The 15939-nt window shown below is 36.9% G+C and overlaps 2 non-coding genes and 17 pseudogenes across 2 annotated transcripts; all 19 read right to left on the bottom strand.

Moving 5' to 3' along the window:
* Nucleotides 1–290: 290 nt before the first annotated feature.
* LOC145649885 (5S ribosomal RNA) lies at nucleotides 291–409 on the bottom strand (annotated as a pseudogene).
* A 351-nt stretch (nucleotides 410–760) lies between these two features.
* On the bottom strand, nucleotides 761–879 carry LOC145646041 (5S ribosomal RNA; annotated as a pseudogene).
* A 352-nt stretch (nucleotides 880–1231) lies between these two features.
* On the bottom strand, nucleotides 1232–1350 carry LOC145649529 (5S ribosomal RNA; annotated as a pseudogene).
* Nucleotides 1351–2141: 791 nt separating this feature from the next.
* On the bottom strand, nucleotides 2142–2260 carry LOC145649128 (5S ribosomal RNA; annotated as a pseudogene).
* A 1228-nt stretch (nucleotides 2261–3488) lies between these two features.
* On the bottom strand, nucleotides 3489–3607 carry LOC145649747 (5S ribosomal RNA; annotated as a pseudogene).
* Nucleotides 3608–4835: 1228 nt separating this feature from the next.
* LOC145649746 (5S ribosomal RNA) lies at nucleotides 4836–4954 on the bottom strand (annotated as a pseudogene).
* A 1228-nt stretch (nucleotides 4955–6182) lies between these two features.
* LOC145649745 (5S ribosomal RNA) lies at nucleotides 6183–6301 on the bottom strand (annotated as a pseudogene).
* A 1228-nt stretch (nucleotides 6302–7529) lies between these two features.
* Nucleotides 7530–7648, bottom strand: LOC145648422 (5S ribosomal RNA; annotated as a pseudogene).
* Nucleotides 7649–8000: 352 nt separating this feature from the next.
* LOC145643992 (5S ribosomal RNA) lies at nucleotides 8001–8119 on the bottom strand (annotated as a pseudogene).
* Nucleotides 8120–8910: 791 nt separating this feature from the next.
* On the bottom strand, nucleotides 8911–9029 carry LOC145649068 (5S ribosomal RNA). The gene has a single exon (XR_014116541.1). It is a non-coding gene; the product is annotated as a 5S ribosomal RNA (ribosomal RNA).
* A 791-nt stretch (nucleotides 9030–9820) lies between these two features.
* Nucleotides 9821–9939, bottom strand: LOC145649252 (5S ribosomal RNA; annotated as a pseudogene).
* A 353-nt stretch (nucleotides 9940–10292) lies between these two features.
* Nucleotides 10293–10411, bottom strand: LOC145649403 (5S ribosomal RNA; annotated as a pseudogene).
* A 791-nt stretch (nucleotides 10412–11202) lies between these two features.
* On the bottom strand, nucleotides 11203–11321 carry LOC145649057 (5S ribosomal RNA). Its single transcript, XR_014116539.1, has one exon. It is a non-coding gene; the product is annotated as a 5S ribosomal RNA (ribosomal RNA).
* A 791-nt stretch (nucleotides 11322–12112) lies between these two features.
* LOC145647442 (5S ribosomal RNA) lies at nucleotides 12113–12231 on the bottom strand (annotated as a pseudogene).
* A 353-nt stretch (nucleotides 12232–12584) lies between these two features.
* Nucleotides 12585–12703, bottom strand: LOC145649823 (5S ribosomal RNA; annotated as a pseudogene).
* Nucleotides 12704–13493: 790 nt separating this feature from the next.
* Nucleotides 13494–13612, bottom strand: LOC145649528 (5S ribosomal RNA; annotated as a pseudogene).
* A 790-nt stretch (nucleotides 13613–14402) lies between these two features.
* On the bottom strand, nucleotides 14403–14521 carry LOC145650407 (5S ribosomal RNA; annotated as a pseudogene).
* Nucleotides 14522–15310: 789 nt separating this feature from the next.
* Nucleotides 15311–15429, bottom strand: LOC145650279 (5S ribosomal RNA; annotated as a pseudogene).
* Nucleotides 15430–15781: 352 nt separating this feature from the next.
* Nucleotides 15782–15900, bottom strand: LOC145649527 (5S ribosomal RNA; annotated as a pseudogene).
* Between the last annotated feature and the right edge of the window lie 39 nt (nucleotides 15901–15939).

The following is a 15939-nucleotide window of genomic DNA, read 5'->3' as shown; positions in this document are numbered from 1 at the left end:
TTTTTAATTAATCACTGCATTTCACATCCTAGCATGTCATCTTGACAATAAATTAAAGTGATTCAAGAGAAGCTTACAGCATCTCGTAGTCCAAGGTGCTAACAGATAGTTTTTGATGAATCACTGCACTTCACATTCAGGCATGTGAGTTGGAGAGTAAATGAAAGTGATGCAAAAAAAACTTACAGCATCGGCTATTCCCAGGTGCTAACAGATAGTTTTTTTTATTAATCACTGCACTTCACATTTGAGCATGTCAGCTTGAAAGTAAATTAAAGTGATGCAAGAAAAGCTTACAGCACCTGGTATTCCTAGGTAGGGTCCCACCTCAGTACTATCCAGGCCCAAACTTGCTTAGCTTCCAAGGTCAGATGAGGTTGGGCATTCTCAAGCTGGTGTGGCCATAAGCCTTAAACACTTACTCAAATTGCCTAATCATAGCAAATATGATCAAAGACCAATCTGACAATTTTTTTTATTAATCCATGCACTTGACATTCTAGAATGTTATCTTGAATGTAAATTAAATGATGCAATAAAAGCTTACAACATCTGGTATACGGAGGCACTAACAGACAGTTTTTTGATGAATCACTGCACTTCACATTCAGGCATGTGAGTTGGAGAGTAAATGAAAGTGATGCAAAAAAAACTTACAGCATCGGCTATTCCCAGGTGCTAACAGATAGTTTTTTTATTAATCACTGCACTTCACATTTGAGCATGTCAGCTTGAAAGTAAATTAAAGTGATGCAAGAAAAGCTTACATCACCTGGTATTCCTAGGTATGGTCCCACCTCAGTACTATACAGGGCCAAACTTGCTTAGTTTCCAAGGTCAGATGAGATTGGGCGTTCTCAAGATGGTGTGGCCGTAAGCCTTAAACACTTACTCAAATTGCCTAATCATAGCAAATATGATCAAAGACCAATCTGACAATTTTTTTTATTAATCCCTGCACTTGACATTCTAGAATGGTATCTTGAATGTAAATTAAATGATGCAATAAAAGCTTACAACATCTGGTATACGGAGGCACTAACAGACAGTTTTTTGATGAATCACTGCACTTCACATTCAGGCATGTGAGTTGGAGAGTAAATGAAAGTGATGCAAAAAAAACTTACAGCATCGGCTATTCCCAGGTGCTAACAGATAGTTTTTTTTATTAATCACTGCACTTCACATTTGAGCATGTCAGCTTGAAAGTAAATTAAAGTGATGCAAAAAAAGCTTACATCACCTGGTATTCCTAGGTAGGGTCCCACCTCAGTACTATCCAGGCCCAAACTTGTTTAGCTTCCAAGGTCAGATGAGATTGGGCGTTCTCAAGCTGGTGTGGCCGTAAGCCTTAAACACTTACTCAAATTGCTTAATCATAGCAAATATGATCAAAGACCAATCTGACAATTTTTTTTTATTAATCCCTGCACTTGACATTCTAGAATGTTATCTTGAATGTAATTTAAATGATGCAATAAAAGCTTACAACATCTGGTATACAAAGGCACTAACAGACAGTTTTTTGATGAATCACTGCACTTCACATTCAGGCATGTGAGTTGGAGAGTAAATGAAAGTGATCCAAAAAAAACATACAGCATCTGCTATTCCCAGGTGCTAACCGATAGTTTGAGTTAATTATTCACTGCACTTCAAATTTGAACATGATAGCTTGAACATAAATTAAAGGGATGCAATACAATCTTACAGCACCTGCTATTCCCTGGTACTAAAATATTTCTATTTAATCTGTACACTTCACATAAAAGCTTGTCAGTTGCAGATTAAAGTAAAGTGATGCAACAAAAACTTACAGCATTTGCTATTCCCAGGTGCTAACAGATAGTTTTTTTAATTAATCACTGCACTTCACATCCTAGCATGTCATCTTGAAAGTAAATTAAAGTGATGCAAGAGAAGCTTACCGCATCTCGTAGTCCAAGGTGCTAACAGACAGTTTTTGATGAATCACTGCACTTCACATTCAGGCATGTGAGTTGGAGAGTAAATGAAAGTGATGCAAAAAAAACTTACAGCATCGGCTATTCCCAGGTGCTAACAGATAGTTTTTTTTATTAATCACTGCACTTCACATTTGAGCATGTCAGCTTGAAAGTAAATTAAAGTGATGCAAGAAAAGCTTAAAGCACCTGGTATTCCTAGGTAGGGTCCCACCTCAGTACTATCCAGGCCCAAACTTGCTTAGCTTCCAAGGTCAGATGAGATTGGGCGTTCTCAAGCTGGTGTGGCCGTAAGCCTTAAACACTTACTCAAATTGCCTAATCATAGCAAATATGATCAAAGACCAATCTGACAATTTTTTTTATTAATCCCTGCACTTGACATTCTAGAATGTTATCTTGAATGTAAATTAAATGATGCAATAAAAGCTTACAACATCTGGTATACGGAGGCACTAACAGACAGTTTTTTGATGAATCACTGCACTTCACATTCAGGCATGTGAGTTGGAGAGTAAATGAAAGTGATGCAAAAAAAACGTACAGCATCTGCTATTCCCAGGTGCTAACAGATAGTTTGAGTTAATTATTCACTGCACTTCAAATTTGAACATGATAGCTTGAACATAAATTAAAGGGATGCAATACAATCTTACAGCACCTGCTATTCCCTGGTACTAAAATATTTCTATTTAATCTGTACACTTCACATACAAGCTTGTCAGTTGCAGATTAAAGTAAAGTGATGCAACAAAAACTTACAGCATCTGCTATTCCCAGGTGCTAACAGATAGTTTTTTTAATTAATCACTGCATTTCACATCCTAGCATGTCATCTTGACAGTAAATTAAAGTGATTCAAGAGAAGCTTACAGCATCTCGTAGTCCAAGGTGCTAACAGATAGTTTTTGATGAATCACTGCACTTCACATTCAGGCATGTGAGTTGGAGAGTAAATGAAAGTGATGCAAAAAAAACTTACAGCATCGGCTATTCCCAGGTGCTAACAGATAGTTTGAGTTAATTATTCACTGCACTTCAAATTTGAACATGATAGCTTGAACATAAATTAAAGGGATGCAATACAATCTTACAGCACCTGCTATTCCCTGGTACTAAAATATTTCTATTTAATCTGTACACTTCACATACAAGCTTGTCAGTTGCAGATTAAAGTAAAGTGATGCAACAAAAACTTACAGCATCTGCTATTCCCAGGTGCTAACAGATAGTTTTTTTAATTAATCACTGCATTTCACATCCTAGCATGTCATCTTGACAGTAAATTAAAGTGATTCAAGAGAAGCTTACAGCATCTCGTAGTCCAAGGTGCTAACAGATAGTTTTTGATGAATCACTGCACTTCACATTCAGGCATGTGAGTTGGAGAGTAAATGAAAGTGATGCAAAAAAAACTTACAACATCGGCTATTCCCAGGTGCTAACAGATAGTTTTTTTTATTAATCACTGCACTTCACATTTGAGCATTACAGCTTGAAAGTAAATTAAAGTGATGCAAGAAAAGCTTAAAGCACCTGGTATTCCTAGGTAGGGTCCCACCTCAGTACTATCCAGGCCCAAACTTGTTTAGCTTCCAAGGTCAGATGAGATTGGGCGTTCTCAAGCTGGTGTGGCCGTAAGCCTTAAACACTTACTCAAATTGCCTAATCATAGCAAATATGATCAAAGACCAATCTGACAATTTTTTTTATTAATCCCTGCACTTGACATTCTAGAATGTTATCTTGAATGTAAATTAAATGATGCAATAAAAGCTTACAACATCTGGTATACGGAGGCACTAACAGACAGTTTTTTGATGAATCACTGCACTTCACATTCAGGCATGTGAGTTGGAGAGTAAATGAAAGTGATGCAAAAAAAACGTACAGCATCTGCTATTCCCAGGTGCTAACAGATAGTTTGAGTTAATTATTCACTGCACTTCAAATTTGAACATGATAGCTTGAACATAAATTAAAGGGATGCAATACAATCTTACAGCACCTGCTATTCCCTGGTACTAAAATATTTCTATTTAATCTGTACACTTCACATACAAGCTTGTCAGTTGCAGATTAAAGTAAAGTGATGCAACAAAAACTTACAGCATCTGCTATTCCCAGGTGCTAACAGATAGTTTTTTTAATTAATCACTGCATTTCACATCCTAGCATGTCATCTTGACAGTAAATTAAAGTGATTCAAGAGAAGCTTACAGCATCTCGTAGTCCAAGGTGCTAACAGATAGTTTTTGATGAATCACTGCACTTCACATTCAGGCATGTGAGTTGGAGAGTAAATGAAAGTGATGCAAAAAAAACTTACAGCATCGGCTATTCCCAGGTGCTAACAGATAGTTTGAGTTAATTATTCACTGCACTTCAAATTTGAACATGATAGCTTGAACATAAATTAAAGGGATGCAATACAATCTTACAGCACCTGCTATTCCCTGGTACTAAAATATTTCTATTTAATCTGTACACTTCACATACAAGCTTGTCAGTTGCAGATTAAAGTAAAGTGATGCAACAAAAACTTACAGCATCTGCTATTCCCAGGTGCTAACAGATAGTTTTTTTAATTAATCACTGCATTTCACATCCTAGCATGTCATCTTGACAGTAAATTAAAGTGATTCAAGAGAAGCTTACAGCATCTCGTAGTCCAAGGTGCTAACAGATAGTTTTTGATGAATCACTGCACTTCACATTCAGGCATGTGAGTTGGAGAGTAAATGAAAGTGATGCAAAAAAAACTTACAACATCGGCTATTCCCAGGTGCTAACAGATAGTTTTTTTTATTAATCACTGCACTTCACATTTGAGCATTACAGCTTGAAAGTAAATTAAAGTGATGCAAGAAAAGCTTAAAGCACCTGGTATTCCTAGGTAGGGTCCCACCTCAGTACTATCCAGGCCCAAACTTGTTTAGCTTCCAAGGTCAGATGAGATTGGGCGTTCTCAAGCTGGTGTGGCCGTAAGCCTTAAACACTTACTCAAATTGCCTAATCATAGCAAATATGATCAAAGACCAATCTGACAATTTTTTTTATTAATCCCTGCACTTGACATTCTAGAATGTTATCTTGAATGTAAATTAAATGATGCAATAAAAGCTTACAACATCTGGTATACGGAGGCACTAACAGACAGTTTTTTGATGAATCACTGCACTTCACATTCAGGCATGTGAGTTGGAGAGTAAATGAAAGTGATGCAAAAAAAACGTACAGCATCTGCTATTCCCAGGTGCTAACAGATAGTTTGAGTTAATTATTCACTGCACTTCAAATTTGAACATGATAGCTTGAACATAAATTAAAGGGATGCAATACAATCTTACAGCACCTGCTATTCCCTGGTACTAAAATATTTCTATTTAATCTGTACACTTCACATACAAGCTTGTCAGTTGCAGATTAAAGTAAAGTGATGCAACAAAAACTTACAGCATCTGCTATTCCCAGGTGCTAACAGATAGTTTTTTTAATTAATCACTGCATTTCACATCCTAGCATGTCATCTTGACAGTAAATTAAAGTGATTCAAGAGAAGCTTACAGCATCTCGTAGTCCAAGGTGCTAACAGATAGTTTTTGATGAATCACTGCACTTCACATTCAGGCATGTGAGTTGGAGAGTAAATGAAAGTGATGCAAAAAAAACTTACAGCATCGGCTATTCCCAGGTGCTAACAGATAGTTTGAGTTAATTATTCACTGCACTTCAAATTTGAACATGATAGCTTGAACATAAATTAAAGGGATGCAATACAATCTTACAGCACCTGCTATTCCCTGGTACTAAAATATTTCTATTTAATCTGTACACTTCACATACAAGCTTGTCAGTTGCAGATTAAAGTAAAGTGATGCAACAAAAACTTACAGCATCTGCTATTCCCAGGTGCTAACAGATAGTTTTTTTAATTAATCACTGCATTTCACATCCTAGCATGTCATCTTGACAGTAAATTAAAGTGATTCAAGAGAAGCTTACAGCATCTCGTAGTCCAAGGTGCTAACAGATAGTTTTTGATGAATCACTGCACTTCACATTCAGGCATGTGAGTTGGAGAGTAAATGAAAGTGATGCAAAAAAAACTTACAACATCGGCTATTCCCAGGTGCTAACAGATAGTTTTTTTTATTAATCACTGCACTTCACATTTGAGCATTACAGCTTGAAAGTAAATTAAAGTGATGCAAGAAAAGCTTAAAGCACCTGGTATTCCTAGGTAGGGTCCCACCTCAGTACTATCCAGGCCCAAACTTGTTTAGCTTCCAAGGTCAGATGAGATTGGGCGTTCTCAAGCTGGTGTGGCCGTAAGCCTTAAACACTTACTCAAATTGCCTAATCATAGCAAATATGATCAAAGACCAATCTGACAATTTTTTTTATTAATCCCTGCACTTGACATTCTAGAATGTTATCTTGAATGTAAATTAAATGATGCAATAAAAGCTTACAACATCTGGTATACGGAGGCACTAACAGACAGTTTTTTGATGAATCACTGCACTTCACATTCAGGCATGTGAGTTGGAGAGTAAATGAAAGTGATGCAAAAAAAACATACAGCATCTGCTATTCCCAGGTGCTAACAGATAGTTTGAGTTAATTATTCACTGCACTTCAAATTTGAACATGATAGCTTGAACATAAATTAAAGGGATGCAATACAATCTTACAGCACCTGCTATTCCCTGGTACTAAAATATTTCTATTTAATCTGTACACTTCACATACAAGCTTGTCAGTTGCAGATTAAAGTAAAGTGATGCAACAAAAACTTACAGCATCTGCTATTCCCAGGTGCTAACAGATAGTTTTTTTAATTAATCACTGCATTTCACATCCTAGCATGTCATCTTGACAGTAAATTAAAGTGATTCAAGAGAAGCTTACAGCATCTCGTAGTCCAAGGTGCTAACAGATAGTTTTTGATGAATCACTGCACTTCACATTCAGGCATGTGAGTTGGAGAGTAAATGAAAGTGATGCAAAAAAAACTTACAGCATCGGCTATTCCCAGGTGCTAACAGATAGTTTGAGTTAATTATTCACTGCACTTCAAATTTGAACATGATAGCTTGAACATAAATTAAAGGGATGCAATACAATCTTACAGCACCTGCTATTCCCTGGTACTAAAATATTTCTATTTAATCTGTACACTTCACATAAAAGCTTGTCAGTTGCAGATTAAAGTAAAGTGATGCAACAAAAACTTACAGCATTTGCTATTCCCAGGTGCTAACAGATAGTTTTTTTAATTAATCACTGCACTTCACATCCTAGCATGTCATCTTGAAAGTAAATTAAAGTGATGCAAGAGAAGCTTACCGCATCTCGTAGTCCAAGGTGCTAACAGACAGTTTTTGATGAATCACTGCACTTCACATTCAGGCATGTGAGTTGGAGAGTAAATGAAAGTGATGCAAAAAAAACTTACAGCATCGGCTATTCCCAGGTGCTAACAGATAGTTTTTTTTATTAATCACTGCACTTCACATTTGAGCATGTCAGCTTGAAAGTAAATTAAAGTGATGCAAGAAAAGCTTACAGCACCTGGTATTCCTAGGTAGGGTCCCACCTCAGTACTATCCAGGCCCAAACCTGCTTAGCTTCCAAGGTCAGATGAGATTAGGCGTTCTCAAGCTGGTGTGGCCGTAAGCCTTAAACACTTACTCAAATTGCCTAATCATAGCAAATATGATCAAAGACCAATCTGACAATTTTTTTTATTAATCCCTGCACTTGACATTCTAGAATGTTATCTTGAATGTAAATTAAATGATGCAATAAAAGCTTACAACATCTGGTATACGGAGGCGCTAACAGACAGTATTTTGATGAATCACTGCACTTCACATTCAGGCATGTGAGTTGGAGAGTAAATGAAAGTGATGCAAAAAAAACTTACAGCATCGGCTATTCCCAGGTGCTAACAGATAGTTTTTTTTATTAATCACTGCACTTCACATTTGAGCATGTCAGCTTGAAAGTAAATTAAAGTGATGCAAGAAAAGCTTACATCACCTGGTATTCCTAGGTAGGGTCCCACCTCAGTACTATACAGGCCCAAACTTGCTTAGTTTCCAAGGTCAGATGAGATTGGGCGTTCTCAAGATGGTGTGGCCGTAAGCCTTAAACACTTACTCAAATTGCGTAATCATAGCAAATATGATCAAAGACCAATCTGACAATTTTTTTAATTAATCCCTGCACTTGACATTCTTGAATGTTATCTTGAATGTAAATTAAATGATGCAATAAAAGCTTACAACATCTGGTATACGGAGGCACTAACAGACAGTTTTTTGATGAATCACTGCACTTCACATTCAGGCATGTGAGTTGGAGAGTAAATGAAAGTGATGCAAAAAAAACGTACAGCATCTGCTATTCCCAGGTGCTAACAGATAGTTTGACTTAATTATTCACTGCACTTCAAATTTGAACATGATAGCTTGAACATAAATTAAAGGGATGCAATACAATCTTATAGCACCTGCTATTCCCTGGTACTAAAATATTTCTATTTAATCTGTACACTTCACATACAAGCTTGTCAGTTGCAGATTAAAGTAAAGTGATGCAACAAAAACTTACAGCATCTGCTATTCCCAGGTGCTAACAGATAGTTTTTTTAATTAATCACTGCACTTCACATTTGAGCATGTCATCTTGAAAGTAAATTAAAGTGATGCAAGAGAAGCTTACAGCATCTCGTAGTCCAAGGTGCTAACAGATAGATTTTTGAGGAATCACTGCACTTCACATTCAAGCATGTGAGTTGGAGAGTAAATGAAAGTGATGCAAAAAAAACTTATAGCATCTGCTATTCCCAGGTGCTAACAGATAGTTTTTTTTATTAATCACTGCACTTCACATTTGAGCATGTCAGCTTGAAAGTAAATTAAAGTGATGCAAGAAAAGCTTACAGCACCTGGTATTCCTAGGTAGGGTCCCACCTCAGTACTATCCAGGCCCAAACTTGCTTAGCTTCCAAGGTCAGATGAGATTGGGCGTTCTCAAGCTGGTGTGGCCGTAAGCCTTAAACACTTACTCAAATTGCCTAATCATAGCAAATATGATCAAAGACCAATCTGACAATTTTTTTTATTAATCCCTGCACTTGACATTCTAGAATGTTATCTTGAATGTAAATTACATGATGCAATAAAAGCTTACAACATCTGGTATACGGAGGCACTAACAGACAGTTTTTTGATGAATCACTGCACTTCACATTCAGGCATGTGAGTTGGAGAGTAAATGAAAGTGATGCAAAAAAAACGTACAGCATCTGCTATTTCCAGGTGCTAACAGATAGTTTGAGTTAATTATTCACTGCACTTCAAATTTGAACATGATAGCTTGAACATAAATTAAAGGGATGCAATACAATTTTACAGCACCTGCTATTCCCTGGTACTAAAATATTTCTATTTAATCTGTACACTTCACATACAAGCTTGTCAGTTGCAGATTAAAGTAAAGTGATGCAACAAAAACTTACAGCATCTGCTATTCCCAGGTGCTAACAGATAGTTTTTTTAATTAATCACTGCATTTCACATCCTAGCATGTCATCTTGACAATAAATTAAAGTGATTCAAGAGAAGCTTACAGCATCTCGTAGTCCAAGGTGCTAACAGATAGATTTTTGAGGAATCACTGCACTTCACATTCAAGCATGTGAGTTGGAGAGTAAATGAAAGTGATGCAAAAAAAACTTATAGCATCTGCTATTCCCAGGTGCTAACAGATAGTTTTTTTTATTAATCACTGCACTTCACATTTGAGCATGTCAGCTTGAAAGTAAATTAAAGTGATGCAAGAAAAGCTTACAGCACCTGGTATTCCTAAGTAGGGTCCCACCTCAGTACTATCCAGGCCCAAACCTGCTTAGCTTCCAAGGTCAGAGGAGATTGGGCGTTCTCAAGCTGGTGTGGCCGTAAGCCTTAAACACTTACTCAAATTGCCTAATCATAGCAAATATGATCAAAGACCAATCTGACAATTTTTTTTATTAATCCCTGCACTTGACATTCTAGAATGTTATCTTGAATGTAAATTAAATGATGCAATAAAAGCTTACAACATCTGGTATACGGAGGCACTAACAGACAGTTTTTTGATGAATCACTGCACTTCACATTCAGGCATGTGAGTTGGAGAGTAATTGAAAGTGATGCAAAAAAAACTTACAGCATCGGCTATTCCCAGGTGCTAACAGATAGTTTTTTTTTATTAATCACTGCACTTCACATTTGAGCATGTCAGCTTGAAAGTAAATTAAAGTGATGCAAGAAAAGCTTACAGCACCTGGTATTCCTAGGTAGAGCCCCACCTCAGTACTATCCAGGCCCAAACTTGCTTAGTTTCCAAGGTCAGATGAGATTGGGCGTTCTCAAGATGGTGTGGCCGTAAGCCTTAAACACTTACTCAAATTGCGTAATCATAGCAAATATGATCAAAGACCAATCTGACAATTTTTTTAATTAATCCCTGCACTTGACATTCTTGAATGTTATCTTGAATGTAAATTAAATGATGCAATAAAAGCTTACAACATCTGGTATACGGAGGCACTAACAGACAGTTTTTTGATGAATCACTGCACTTCACATTCAGGCATGTGAGTTGGAGAGTAAATGAAAGTGATGCAAAAAAAACGTACAGCATCTGCTATTCCCAGGTGCTAACAGATAGTTTGACTTAATTATTCACTGCACTTCAAATTTGAACATGATAGCTTGAACATAAATTAAAGGGATGCAATACAATCTTATAGCACCTGCTATTCCCTGGTACTAAAATATTTCTATTTAATCTGTACACTTCACATACAAGCTTGTCAGTTGCAGATTAAAGTAAAGTGATGCAACAAAAACTTACAGCATCTGCTATTCCCAGGTGCTAACAGATAGTTTTTTTAATTAATCACTGCACTTCACATTTGAGCATGTCATCTTGAAAGTAAATTAAAGTGATGCAAGAGAAGCTTACAGCATCTCGTAGTCCAAGGTGCTAACAGATAGATTTTTGAGGAATCACTGCACTTCACATTCAAGCATGTGAGTTGGAGAGTAAATGAAAGTGATGCAAAAAAAACTTATAGCATCTGCTATTCCCAGGTGCTAACAGATAGTTTTTTTTATTAATCACTGCACTTCACATTTGAGCATGTCAGCTTGAAAGTAAATTAAAGTGATGCAAGAAAAGCTTACAGCACCTGGTATTCCTAGGTAGGGTCCCACCTCAGTACTATCCAGGCCCAAACTTGCTTAGCTTCCAAGGTCAGATGAGATTGGGCGTTCTCAAGCTGGTGTGGCCGTAAGCCTTAAACACTTACTCAAATTGCCTAATCATAGCAAATATGATCAAAGACCAATCTGACAATTTTTTTTATTAATCCCTGCACTTGACATTCTAGAATGTTATCTTGAATGTAAATTACATGATGCAATAAAAGCTTACAACATCTGGTATACGGAGGCACTAACAGACAGTTTTTTGATGAATCACTGCACTTCACATTCAGGCATGTGAGTTGGAGAGTAAATGAAAGTGATGCAAAAAAAACGTACAGCATCTGCTATTTCCAGGTGCTAACAGATAGTTTGAGTTAATTATTCACTGCACTTCAAATTTGAACATGATAGCTTGAACATAAATTAAAGGGATGCAATACAATTTTACAGCACCTGCTATTCCCTGGTACTAAAATATTTCTATTTAATCTGTACACTTCACATACAAGCTTGTCAGTTGCAGATTAAAGTAAAGTGATGCAACAAAAACTTACAGCATCTGCTATTCCCAGGTGCTAACAGATAGTTTTTTTAATTAATCACTGCATTTCACATCCTAGCATGTCATCTTGACAGTAAATTAAAGTGATTCAAGAGAAGCTTACAGCATCTCGTAGTCCAAGGTGCTAACAGATAGATTTTTGAGGAATCACTGCACTTCACATTCAAGCATGTGAGTTGGAGAGTAAATGAAAGTGATGCAAAAAAAACTTATAGCATCTGCTATTCCCAGGTGCTAACAGATAGTTTTTTTTATTAATCACTGCACTTCACATTTGAGCATGTCAGCTTGAAAGTAAATTAAAGTGATGCAAGAAAAGCTTACAGCACCTGGTATTCCTAAGTAGGGTCCCACCTCAGTACTATCCAGGCCCAAACCTGCTTAGCTTCCAAGGTCAGATGAGATTGGGCGTTCTCAAGCTGGTGTGGCCGTAAGCCTTAAACACTTACTCAAATTGCCTAATCATAGCAAATATGATCAAAGACCAATCTGACAATTTTTTTTATTAATCCCTGCACTTGACATTCTAGAATGTTATCTTGAATGTAAATTAAATGATGCAATAAAAGCTTACAACATCTGGTATACGGAGGCACTAACAGACAGTTTTTTGATGAATCACTGCACTTCACATTCAGGCATGTGAGTTGGAGAGTAATTGAAAGTGATGCAAAAAAAACTTACAGCATCGGCTATTCCCAGGTGCTAACAGATAGTTTTTTTTTATTAATCACTGCACATCACATTTGAGCATGTCAGCTTGAAAGTAAATTAAAGTGATGCAAGAAAAGCTTACAGCACCTGGTATTCCTAGGTAGAGCCCCACCTCAGTACTATCCAGGCCCAAACTTGCTTAGCTTCCAAGGTAAGATGAGATTGGGCGTTCTCAAGCTGGTGTGGCCGTAAGCCTTAAGCACTTACTCAAATTGCCTAATCATAGCAAATATGATCAAAGACCAATCTGACAATTTTTTTTATTAATCCCTGCACTTGACATTCTAGAATGTTATCTTGAATGTAAATTAAATGATGCAATAAAAGCTTACAACATCTGGTATACGGAGGCACTAACAGACAGTTTTTTGATGAATCACTGCACTTCACATTCAGGCATGTGAGTTGGAGAGTAAATGAAAGTGATGCAAAAAAAATGTACAGCATCTGCTATTCCCAGGTGCTATCAGATAGTTTGAGTTAATTATTCACTGCACTTCAAATTTGAACATGATAGCTTGAACATACATTAAAGGGATGCAATACAATCTTACAGCACCTGCTATTCCCTGGTACTAAAATATTTCTATTTAATCTGTACACTTCACATACAAGCTTGTCAGTTGCAGATTAAAGTAAAGTGATGCAACAAAAACTTACAGCATCTGCTATTCCCAGGTGCTAACAGATAGTTTTTTTAATTAATCACTGCATTTCACATCCTAGCATGTCATCTTGACAATAAATTAAAGTGATTCAAGAGAAGCTTACAGCATCTCGTAGTCCAAGGTGCTAACAGATAGTTTTTGATGAATCACTGCACTTCACATTCAGGCATGTGAGTTGGAGAGTAAATGAAAGTGATGCAAAAAAAACTTACAGCATCGGCTATTCCCAGGTGCTAACAGATAGTTTTTTTTATTAATCACTGCACTTCACATTTGAGCATGTCAGCTTGAAAGTAAATTAAAGTGATGCAAAAAAAGCTTACATCACCTGGTATTCCTAGGTAGGGTCCCACCTCAGTACTATCCAGGCCCAAACTTGTTTAGCTTCCAAGGTCAGATGAGATTGGGCGTTCTCAAGCTGGTGTGGCCGTAAGCCTTAAACACTTACTCAAATTGCTTAATCATAGCAAATATGATCAAAGACCAATCTGACAATTTTTTTTATTAATCCCTGCACTTGACATTCTAGAATGTTATCTTGAATGTAATTTAAATGATGCAATAAAAGCTTACAACATCTGGTATACAAAGGCACTAACAGACAGTTTTTTGATGAATCACTGCACTTCACATTCAGGCATGTGAGTTGGAGAGTAAATGAAAGTGATCCAAAAAAAACGTACAGCATCTGCTATTCCCAGGTGCTAACCGATAGTTTGAGTTAATTATTCACTGCACTTCAAATTTGAACATGATAGCTTGAACATAAATTAAAGGGATGCAATACAATCTTACAGCACCTGCTATTCCCTGGTACTAAAATATTTCTATTTAATCTGTACACTTCACATAAAAGCTTGTCAGTTGCAGATTAAAGTAAAGTGATGCAACAAAAACTTACAGCATTTGCTATTCCCAGGTGCTAACAGATAGTTTTTTTAATTAATCACTGCACTTCACATCCTAGCATGTCATCTTGAAAGTAAATTAAAGTGATGCAAGAGAAGCTTACCGCATCTCGTAGTCCAAGGTGCTAACAGACAGTTTTTGATGAATCACTGCACTTCACATTCAGGCATGTGAGTTGGAGAGTAAATGAAAGTGATGCAAAAAAAACTTACAGCATCGGCTATTCCCAGGTGCTAACAGATAGTTTTTTTTATTAATCACTGCACTTCACATTTGAGCATGTCAGCTTGAAAGTAAATTAAAGTGATGCAAGAAAAGCTTAAAGCACCTGGTATTCCTAGGTAGGGTCCCACCTCAGTACTATCCAGGCCCAAATTTGCTTAGCTTCCAAGGTCAGATGAGATTGGGCGTTCTCAAGCTGGTGTGGCCGTAAGCCTTAAACACTTACTCAAATTGCCTAATCATAGCAAATATGATCAAAGACCAATCTGACAATTTTTTTTATTAATCCCTGCACTTGACATTCTAGAATGTTATCTTGAATGTAAATTAAATGATGCAATAAAAGCTTACAACATCTGGTATACGGAGGCACTAACAGACAGTTTTTTGATGAATCACTGCACTTCACATTCAGGCATGTGAGTTGGAGAGTAAATGAAAGTGATGCAAAAAAACGTACAGCATCTGCTATTCCCAGGTGCTAACAGATAGTTTGAGTTAATTATTCACTGCACTTCAAATTTGAACATGATAGCTTGAACATAAATTAAAGGGATGCAATACAATCTTACAGCACCTGCTATTCCCTGGTACTAAAATATTTCTATTTAATCTGTACACTTCACATACAAGCTTGTCAGTTGCAGATTAAAGTAAAGTGATGCAACAAAAACTTACAGCATCTGCTATTCCCAGGTGCTAACAGATAGTTTTTTTAATTAATCACTGCATTTCACATCCTAGCATGTCATCTTGACAGTAAATTGAAGTGATTCAAGAGAAGCTTACAGCATCTCGTAGTCCAAGGTGCTAACAGATAGTTTTTGATGAATCACTGCACTTCACATTCAGGCATGTGAGTTGGAGAGTAAATGAAAGTGATGCAAAAAAAACTTACAGCATCGGCTATTCCCAGGTGCTAACAGATAGTTTTTTTTATTAATCACTGCACTTCACATTTGAGCATGTCAGCTTGAAAGTAAATTAAAGTGATGCAAGAAAAGCTTACAGCACCTGGTATTCCTAGGTAGGGTCCCACCTCAGTACTATCCAGGCCCAAACTTGCTTAGCTTCCAAGGTCAGAGGAGGTTGGGCGTTCTCAAGCTGGTGTGGCCATAAGCCTTAAACACTTACTCAAATTGCCTAATCATAGCAAATATGATCAAAGACCAATCTGACAATTTTTTTTATTAATCCCTGCACTTGACATTCTAGAATGGTATCTTGAATGTAAATTAAATGATGCAATAAAAGCTTACAACATCTGGTATACGGAGGCACTAACAGACAGTTTTTTGATGAATCACTGCACTTCACATTCAGGCATGTGAGTTGGAGAGTAAATGAAAGTGATGCAAAAAAAACTTACAGCATCGGCTATTCCCAGGTGCTAACAGATAGTTTTTTTTATTAATCACTGCACTTCACATTTGAGCATGTCAGCTTGAAAGTAAATTAAAGTGATGCAAAAAAAGCTTACATCACCTGGTATTCCTAGGTAGGGTCCCACCTCAGTACTATCCAGGCCCAAACTTGTTTAGCTTCCAAGGTCAGATGAGATTGGGCGTTCTCAAGCTGGTGTGGCCGTAAGCCTTAAACACTTACTCAAATTGCTTAATCATAGCAAATAT

The sequence above is a fragment of the Electrophorus electricus genome, chromosome 13, assembly GCF_041902795.1.
Source record: "Electrophorus electricus isolate QZ-2024a chromosome 13, ASM4190279v1, whole genome shotgun sequence".
In the NCBI taxonomy this organism is placed as follows: domain Eukaryota; kingdom Metazoa; phylum Chordata; class Actinopteri; order Gymnotiformes; family Gymnotidae; genus Electrophorus; species Electrophorus electricus.
The sequence above is the reverse complement of the archived record's forward strand: the minus strand, read 5'-3'. Positions and strand labels throughout refer to the sequence as shown.